Source organism: Sminthopsis crassicaudata, chromosome 1, assembly GCF_048593235.1.
Source record: "Sminthopsis crassicaudata isolate SCR6 chromosome 1, ASM4859323v1, whole genome shotgun sequence".
NCBI lineage: Eukaryota > Metazoa > Chordata > Mammalia > Dasyuromorphia > Dasyuridae > Sminthopsis > Sminthopsis crassicaudata.
In genome coordinates, this window is record NC_133617.1 from 572728608 (window position 1) to 572739066 (window position 10459).

Sequence of the window (10459 nt, forward strand, 5' to 3'; positions counted from 1 at the left end):
ACTGAGTTGATGGTTGTACCATTGACATCACCTTACTATCACCATCACCATCATAATCTATTGAAACTATTCTAAAATTATCAGAGCTGATGTGAATTGGATACAAGCCCAACAAGAATTACTGGAAGTGTTTAAAAATCAAATGAAAGAAGCAGAGGAAAAATTGGGAAAAAAAATGAGAATGATGCAAGAAAATTATTTTAAAAATCCATTGAACTAATCAATAAAATTACAAGTTGGCTTTATGAAATAACAAAAATAGACTTACTACTGGTCAATTCGTTTTGAAAAAAAGAAAGAAGAAAACCAATATCAAAGGCAAAAAGGATGAAAGCACCACCAATAAAGATAAAATTAAAGCAATTAGGACATATTTTGCTCAATTATATGCCCAGAAATCTGACATTCTAAGTAAAATCAATGAGTATTTGTAAAAATATAAATTTCCCAGATTAACAAAGAGGAACTAGAATACTTAACTCTATCTTAAGAAAAAGAAACTGAACAAGCCATAAATGAACTAATTCCCTAAGAAATAATTCTGTGAAATTCTGTGAAACATTGAAAGAACAATAAATTCTAATACTATACACATTATTTAAAGAATTGGTAAAGAAGTCCAATTAACTTTCTTGGACACACACAAAATTCTGATTACTATATCAGGAAGAACAAAAACAGAAAAGAAAGCTATAGTCCAATTTTCCTGTAGAATACCAATGAAAAAGTTTAAATGAAATACTAGCAAGAAAATTACAGCAATATATCACAGAGATCATAACTATGATCAGGCAGGATTTGTACCAGGAATTCAAGTCTCATTCAATTTTAGGAAAACTCTCAGTTTAATTGATCATATGATATTAAAAACAGGAAAAATCATATGATTATATCAGTACATGCAAGAAAAGGTTTTGAAAAAAATACAATATCCATTCCTATGGAAAACAAGCAATTTAGAATGCATAGGAATAAATTGAGCTTTCCTTGAAATTGTAGTGTCTATCTAAAACCATCAGGAGGTGTTATCTGTAGTGAGGATGAATTACAAGACTTCCCAACAAGTTCAGGAATGAAGCAAGAATGTCCATTATTACCATTGTTATCCAATCAGATATGCTTTCTGTAGCAATAAGATAAGAAAAAGGAATTGAAGAAATAAAAATAGGCAATAAAGAAATAAAATTATCACTCTTTGCAGATGATATGATGGTAAATTTAGAGAACCCTAGAGAATCAAATAAAAAACTAGTTGAAACAATTAACAACTTTAGTAAATGGTAGGATATGAAATAAATCCACAGAAATCATCACTATTTCCATATACTACTAAGTCTAACAGGAAGAGATAGAAAGAGAAATTTCATTTAAAATGACTGCAGATGATACAAAATATTTGGAGCATACCTGTCAAAACAAATCCAATAACTATATGAAAACAATTCCAAAATGTTTTCCACACAAATATAGACAGATCTAAAAAACTGTAGAAACATTAATTGCTCACAGGTCAGCTAAAATAGTATAATAAAAATAATAAGTTTATATAAATTAACTTTCTTATTCAGTATCATACCAATCAAATTGCCAAAAATTGTACTGTAGAGCTAGAAAATATAATAATAAAATTTATTTAGAAGAACAAAATATTGAAAATATAAAGGGAATCTATGAAAAAAATGTGAATGAAGGTGACCTAATAGTACTTGACTTCAAATTATATTGTGAAGTGTTAATTTAAAAAAATCTGATACTAGCTAAGAAATATAGTGGTGGATCACTGGAATAGATTAGGTGCACAAAACAGTAATAAGTGATTATAGTAATCTAGTGTTTCATAAACCCAGACATCCAAATTTGGAGATAAGAACTCACTATCTGACAAAAATTCCTTGGAAAATTGTAAAACAATTTGGCAGAAAGTAATTATAGACCAACATCTCATACCACATACTGAGATAAAGTCCAAGTGGGTACATGATTTAGCCATCAAAGTTGATATCATAAGCAAATTAGGAGAACATGAAAAACTTTGACTTTTAGGTCTATGGATAAAAGAAGAATTTATGACTAAACAAGGGATAGAAAGGCTCACAGAAAGTAAAATAGATACTTTTTATTAAAAAGCCTTTTTACAAACAAAATCAATGCAGGCAAAATTATAAGGAGAACAGAAAACTGAGGAGAAAATTTACTGTCAATTTCTCTAATAAAGAGCCCACTTCTCATATATATAAGGAACTGAACCAAATTTATATAAAAAAATAAGAGCCATTTCTTAATTGATAAATAGTCAAATGATTTGAAATGAGTGTTTTCAAAAGAAGAAATCAAAGCTATCTATTTTTGTCTTTTTTTTTCCAGTTGTGACACCATTTGGGATTTTCTAGGCAAAAAAATTAGAGTTGGTTTCCATTTTTTTCTCCAGCTCACTTTCTGGATGAGAAACAGAGGCAAGAAGAGACAAGTAACTTTCCCACAATTACACAGCTAATAAATGTGTGAGGCTAATAGTCCTGAAACTATCCACAGTGCCATATAACTGCCCCACAAAACTATAATCATATGAAAAAATGCTCCAAATGACTACTGATTTCCAAAAAACAAATTAAAACAACTCTGAGCTACCCCCTCAACCTATTAGATTGGCTAAAAGTAAAATGATAAATGTTGAATGGGATATGGAAAAATAGATACACTAATGCATTGTTGGTAGAATTGTGAACTTGTTCAACAATTGTGAAGATCAATTTGGAAGTATGCACTAAAAGCCTATGGACTCATACATAACCTTTGATTCAGCCATGTCATTACTACGTTTATATCTCAAAGAGATTAAAGAAAAAGGAAAAGAACCTAAGGTATAAAAATATTTGTATTAATTAATTTTATGGTGACAAAAATTAGAAATTGAGAGGATGTCTATCAACTGGTAATGGCTGACGAAATTGTGGTCCATAATTGTGACAGAATATTATAAAAAATGAAAAGTAAGATGATTTCAGAAAAATCTGGGAAGAAATATGAATTGATGCAAAGTTATGCAAGCAGAACCAGGACAATATTGTACATAGTAATGGGAATATTACAAGTTTGATCCCTTACAATTTTAGAACTCTGAATGAATTAGCTATTCTTAGTAAAACAGTGATCCAAGACAATTCTGAGGAACTCACAATGAAAATTGTTTTCTACATCCTGAGAGAGAATGGATAGAGACTGAAGGCAAATGGAAGCATAACTTTTTTCACTTTCTTTAATTTTCCCCTTTATTTATCTTAATTTCTTTTCATTTTGCAATAGCTAGGAAATATATTTTGCCCAATTTCACATTTCCTACCTCCTCCATGAGTATGAGAGTGATGGGAAGGAGGAAGAGAATACAATACTTAATTTTTAAAAAATGAATGTTAAAACTAAATAACAGTTTTTTTTAAAGGAAAATAAAATCTATCCAATACCTTTATTTTTTAAAATAATTTTTATTTACCAGATATATGCATGGGTAATTTTATAACATTGACAATTGCCAAACCCCTCGTTCCAACTTTTTCCCTCCCCCCCCCCACGGCAGGCCAACCAATACATACATGCCATAGCATTTAACCCAGTGCCTATCATTTAAAAATTGCCTCTTGACTGACTGACTTACCTTATAGACATATATGTATTTTTAAATTTTCTATGGTGTTTAACCAAATTAATTTATAAGCTTTTCCATGAACAAGGACCATGTCAAACCTTTACATTCTATCCTACATGATGTTCTCTTTAGCACCCCAAAAAGTGGCCATTTGATTAAAAATATCTTAAAGATAATAGGTTTTTCAATTAGAATCAAACTTTTTTTTATTCAACCTTTTGAGATGAACAAGCAGAAAGAATTTTTTGTTTTTCTACTTTGGGACAAGAATTCCAATGAAATAAGTTTTTCCTCTTAGTGGAAATAATTAAAAATGTTTTAGTTGGGAAGCATTTCCTCATCCATTCCTATAACTCAAGCCTCACATAAACTAAGCCACAGAGATTCCAGAATTCCTAAGAAACATTCAACTAATTGGTTTGGTAAATGGATGTAGTAGAACTTTTTCATTTGGTTGGACTCAAATGGTTGTGAAAATTAAATGGATTTGAAACAAATTCAAATCCAAGCAAAATATCACAGCTATTAAGCCACAGGTAAAGAAAAGAAAAATGCTATTAAGAAATACAAGGAAAAGAAAAATAACAGAAACTCAGCACAAAACATTAAGTAAGGGTTTTTAGCTCTCCTGAAAGCTAAATTCTGAAAAGATAAATATATACTTTTTTTACTGTAGGAGATGGGCAGGTAATACAGTTAATTCATAATCAAAACTATGTTTATTGTAAAAGAATTTAAGTGATGGAGTGATTGACTCATTTTTAAGCTGTGACTGCTAGATCCCTTGAATTTGGAGTTGAATTGGGCTAAGACTTGGTGAATATATTCATTGTCTGGCAACAATAAAGGGGGTAGTTGATGTTGTGTCATTTTTCAGTCATGCTGACTCTATCACCCCATTTAGGGTTTTCTTAGCAAAGATATTGATGTGATTTACCATATCCTTCTTTAGCTCATTTTACAAATGAGGAAACTGAAGTAAACAAGTGAAGTGATTTGTTCAGGGTCACACAGCTGGTTAATGTCTGAGGCCAAATTTGAACCCAGATCCTGTTAAACATTTACTAGCACACTTCATACCCTTACTTTTTTTTTCCCCAAAAAATTATTTTGTTTTCACTTCACTGAGTTCAAATTAGAAGATCAAGCATCATTTTCTCCATTATTATCAATGGCTTTTCAATGCTATTCTTTGTGTGTGTGTGAGTGTGTGTGTGTGTGTGTGTGTGTGTGTGTGTGTGTGTGTGTGTGTGTGTATCTACAGTAAGGTGCAGGAAAGATGAAGTGATAAGGGAGTAAATAGTCATGGAACTTAATTTTATTTTGATTTCTTCCCACTTGTAATCTTGAGTATGTCATTAATTTCTCCTGGCATCAGTTACCTTATCTCTAAAATGAGGAAGTAGGACTGGATATCTTGTAAGGTCAATAGAGTCAAAATTTGAGAGGCCAAATAGGAAGTACAATTCCAGCCACAATGATGATTTGAAACCTTTTAAAATGGGTTCATTTTCATCTTAACCCATAATGATTAAACAAAGCCACACTCCAGTGAAAAGTCAATCCATTCATTAAGAGCACATTTTGCATTTTAGTGACCTATCCAAGAGGTGTGTGTGTGTGTTTGTGAAGCTCTGGGGTCACAAATACAGCAAGGGGCCACATCCTGTCATCAATTTTGTCCAAAGCTCCCACAGTCATCTGAAAGAACTCAGCATGTGTAATAACAGTAGGAGACAGTCCTAAAGCATTAGAAAACCTTGAAAGTCACAGTTTTAGGAGAAATATACTGTGATTTCTAGGTAGCATTGTTATGTTGTTATATTCATTAGGAAGGATGATTTAATGTTTCAATAGCTTCAGTGCATCTCTACTTTTTCTCCCTTCTTTTTTTTTAAACATTATGTTCATTTTCAAGTCTGTAGAAATGAGGAAGAGATGTGGTATATGGAAGAAAAAATGGATTTATTAATAGATCATATTTTGTAAATGTAAAGATCATTGAATGTAATCCTCTCTAATTTATAAAGGGAACTTAGAAAATTCTGCTTTAATGACTTAGAAAAGCAAAAGAACCAAGGAATAAAGGAAATAAAGGTAGAAAATCCATTTTAAAACGGGAATGGTGCTTTATTTTGCTTAACTCAACCAAGGCAATAATATTATTAGTAATGTTATTTATATATTTATTTATTTTTCACTGGGCTTGTGATTTCATTGGTGAGGCACTTCCTTTACCAAAGCAGATCAACATCTTGGCAATTTATTATCACAGAAAGTTGCTTGGGGGTTTTGAGAAATCATACAGCCCACATGAGTTAGGGACAAGATTTGAAGTAGGCCAAGTCTTCCTGCCTCAGAGGCTATATTGCCTTTCATTGTTATTATTATTATTACCATCTATTCCAATAAACCTTTATATTAAGAGCCTATCTTGTGCCAGGCATTGTATTAAAATGAGACTATTCTTAAGGAATTTGCAATCTTTTGGTGGGATCTGGGGGGGTGGAGAAAAAAGGAAAACAGGTAGAATCAGGAAAGAGATGAGTCTAGGGACACCAAAAGGTGCTTATCCAGGCATCCAGTTCTCTGGAGTTGAAACCAGGCAGAGCAACAGATGCAGAATGGAGAGTGCTAAAAGGTTCAGTTTCTGGTGTACATTGGAAGGAGTTTGGTACTCCACCCTCCAGTCCTCAGTTAGGAGGGAAAATCTGAGGGAGACGGTGTCAATAATGACTTGAATGAGCAGCATAACAGTGAGTTTAGAAGTGATGGACCCAACCTGGCAGGGGCATTTTGTTCTGTGGAATTGAAACCAGACAGAGTGTAATACTTTATATATTTTTTCATAATTTTCATAAAAAATCTAAGTATTTGCCTGCCATTAGGCAACTAATAGTTTATATACATGTTGAATGTGTTTGCATGATAAAAGTTTTTATTTTTATAAATAGAGAATCTTTACTGACAGTGAAAAGGAAAACTAAAAGAGATCAGTTACATGTCAAAAATCATCCACGAAAAGGAATTGAAAAAAAATCAATCGAAAGATTGAAAAGCAGGGCAGCTAGATGGGGAAGTGGATAGGGCACCAGCTCTGGAATCAGGAAAACCTGAGTTCAAATGTGATCTCTTACTGCTTAGTCTTACTGTTTACTACTAGCTGTGTGAATCTGGGCAAGTTACTTACCATAACATGACTCTCAAAAAAAAGCAAAGAAAAAATTTTGAAGAACTAAAACCAAGAACTATAACAAGAAGTATATTTTCATTACCCCACTGTATGTGAACTTGGAAAAATTGTTTCTATTCAGTTGTCAATGAATTCTCCAAGGATAAAAAGATCAGTTTTGTGATCTAAGACATGCAGAAAAGTGAATCCTCAGAACCTCCAGGGTCAAGATGAGATTTCACTAATGGGCAAAGTATATTGTACTTTCTTCTGAAATGTCAAGTTAGTTTAATTAAATTCAATTCCCATTTATTTAATACCTTCACTATACATATATGACAAATAAAAATGTATTTTTTTTCCTCCACATCTGAAGTTTTATTCATTTACTTTTTAAATATAAGTTTTACTCCACAGGAAAAGATATTCTCTAATAATTAGGTCACTGAATTGGGAATCAGGAGCCCTAAGTTCTAGTCCTATTTCTGGTACAAATTAGCTATATAACTCTATAAGTCACAACCTCCATAGTACTAAATTTAATCATAGTTAAAATGAGTTGATTAGATCAAACCAGGTCAACTAATCAATATACCTTTATTCAGTATTTACTATTTGTCAGCCTATGAGCAAGAGAAAGGGAATGGATACAAATACAAAGATGAGGCAGACTTGCTTGCCTTCCAGACATTTAAATTAAATTAAATTAAAGAGCTACAACATATTTATAGATAAATAATTAGAAGAGATTATCTACCCATCATCTATCTATCTATCACCCATCTACCTACTGGGAAAGATAAATTAAGTTTCCACAGAACAGTTAAAATTCAATTTCTCAGAAACATTGAGCAGACAATGAGAAATATTAAAAAGGTAAGTTTATACAGAATGTTGTAAGCATCAAGGTAATATAAGATATGTATCTCTGGCCAATGAACTTTCAGAAGAAGAGACACACTTGGCTCCAAACTTTTGATAAAGATATCTAAGCTAGAAAGTGGTTTAAACTGGAAAAGGCTTTTCTTTATTGACCTTGCTTAATAAGCTTCATGTATATAAACTGACACAGCCCTGCATAGAATTAGAATCTCATTAACAGAACATGGGATGTATGATAAGGGAGAGGGAACATGTTTAGGAGTAACATATAAGAAATAATATAACCCTAAGAGGAACTAATCAATCTTTTTTTTTTTTTTTGGTGGGGAGGGAACTGTGACAAACTAATAGCAAAAGCTTGTCTGCCTCTTTATTTAGTGCTCCCTCTTCCCATTAGAAGGGTGGAGCCCACTTCTGGCCACAAATGTCCAATTCCTCTGGACTTTCTCAATAAAAATTTTTTGTTATCTGACTTTTGGAGTCAGCTTGCTTCTAATACTACTCATCTATCTGTCATTTATCTATGTTATCTACTTTTGCCTATGTCTCATCTATTTCTATCATAGATGTATATACAAATAAACACATATATAAGTATACAAATTATTTAGTGTCTAACATATAGATCTAGAGTTTTTAAATTTTTTCTACTCACAACCCCTTGTTGCTTGAGACCCTAGGTACAAAAGTATATAAAAATATGTCTACAAATCAAACATTTACTGATAATAAATCATAATTTCAGAACCCCCACATTCAGTTATAAAGTTCCATAAGGGTTGCAAAGAACAGTTTAAGAGCCTAGAGTATAGATGCTAGCTAGCTAGCTGGAGGATATAAAGAACTAGGGAAATATGGAAAGAAATTTCAGTGGAAGTGGAACTTGTGCTGAGGCCTGAGAATGCCAACAAAATGGATTACAATTATGATGATGTTCCAATATTATGATGATTTTAATGATATTAGGGGTATCACCATTTTTTCAGGTCCCCCAGGTTTAAAACTTAGGTATAATCCTTGACTACTCAATCTCATTCCCTTTATCCAATCAGTTGACATTTCCTTCTCTAGCTCATTTTACAGATAAGAAAACTGAGGCAAACAGGGTTAAATAACTTGCCCAGGATCACATAGCCAATAAGTGTCCAAAGCTAAATTTTAACTCAGGTTTTCCTGATTTCAGAACTGTGCACTCTATCCACTGTGCCACATAGCTGCCCATGAGGTTTGAACTCTGAGCAATCATTTTACTTATAAATTAGTAGTTGCATTCTGCAGCCTTGTCTTCATTGCTTTGGAAAATAAAGGGGCAGAATTTTGCTCCCAAGAAGGCAGTCTTCCACTGGTGTCAGGGGAAATTAATCACAACAGAAACCATAGGATTTCATCTGTCTTCCTCCATCGCCAGGATGCCACTTAATTGCCTTGGATTTAGTTACCAGTCAGAATCCTCATGAGAGGACTAAGAAGGATAGAAACCTGGAGGTTTAGCTGCTCACTAGTTCAAATAATTTTCAGAAAAGTAAATAGTGAGAGATACTGGGAGAATATATGTTTCCCTCTATAATACAAAGTGTAACATATGGCTGCTACTGGCTCTGTGCCCAGATTTTTAGATGGGGTGAGTATATGTGTCTAATTGGTATTATCCTTCAGACTCAAGCTGGGAACACAATTCACAGAGAATATTTCTGTGTAGTTCTTTACATTTTAATTCTGATTTTCAAAATGTTCTACCTGGAGTTCTAAATTATAATTTTAAAACTAAGTTTCTTATTAATTTTTTTAGATTAACTGATCAATTGTTATTATTATTTTTTATGAACCCTGTACTTTGAAGATAATTTCATTCCTTGTTAATATGGGATTCCTTTGACCTGTAATATTAGCCAATGATCGCAAGTAAGAGCGATCTCTCTCATCACTGGTATTTTGTAAGTGTAAATAAATGTATGGTGACTGAATGAGTGACTTCATGTTAGGGTAGAAATAACATTTATATGGTATTTTACAATTTATACAATATATTTATCATATAATACAGAGGTCATTTCTAACACATATATGTTATATAAATATATAGCATGTATATATATTTATGTTTTACATTGGATAAAATAACTCTAGGAAGATAGATTCTATGGATAAATTTTAAGAGTTGAAATCATTCAGAATTGTTATCCTCAATATTACACTTTGCCTGTTTGGAAAAAAAAAAAAAATTAAACTGTGGGGGCAACTAGATGGTGTAGTAGATAGAGCACTAGCCCTGGAGTCAAGAGGACTTGTGTTGAAATACAGCCTCAGACATAATACTTACTACTTGTATGATCCTGAGCAAGTGATTGCCTTGCCAAAAAAAATTGTGTCTGTACATTTATTGTTTAACAGTGAAAATCTTTCTTTGTTCTCATGATTGGTGGGGGGACTCCTCAGTCCGTTGGGAGTCCTTAAGAACTTTGAATATTAACTAAAATTCTCTGGAAATTATAAAGAAATATGGCACATATTCTCTGTCCCTGAGAAATTAAGAGACAAGATAATTAAACATAATTAATATGACAATTCTAGAGAGATTAAACTGATATGACTGGTACAGACAAGCATTTAAATGACTGGTGCCCATTGAAGTGGATAGAGTGTGTGTCATATGTTCTAGCTCGTGCCTTGAAGTTAATGTATTTTAAAGTGTACTGGCATATTTTATACATGCTCTATGTACATTTATACTGCTACAAACAAGGATTTCAGAGAAAACAGAG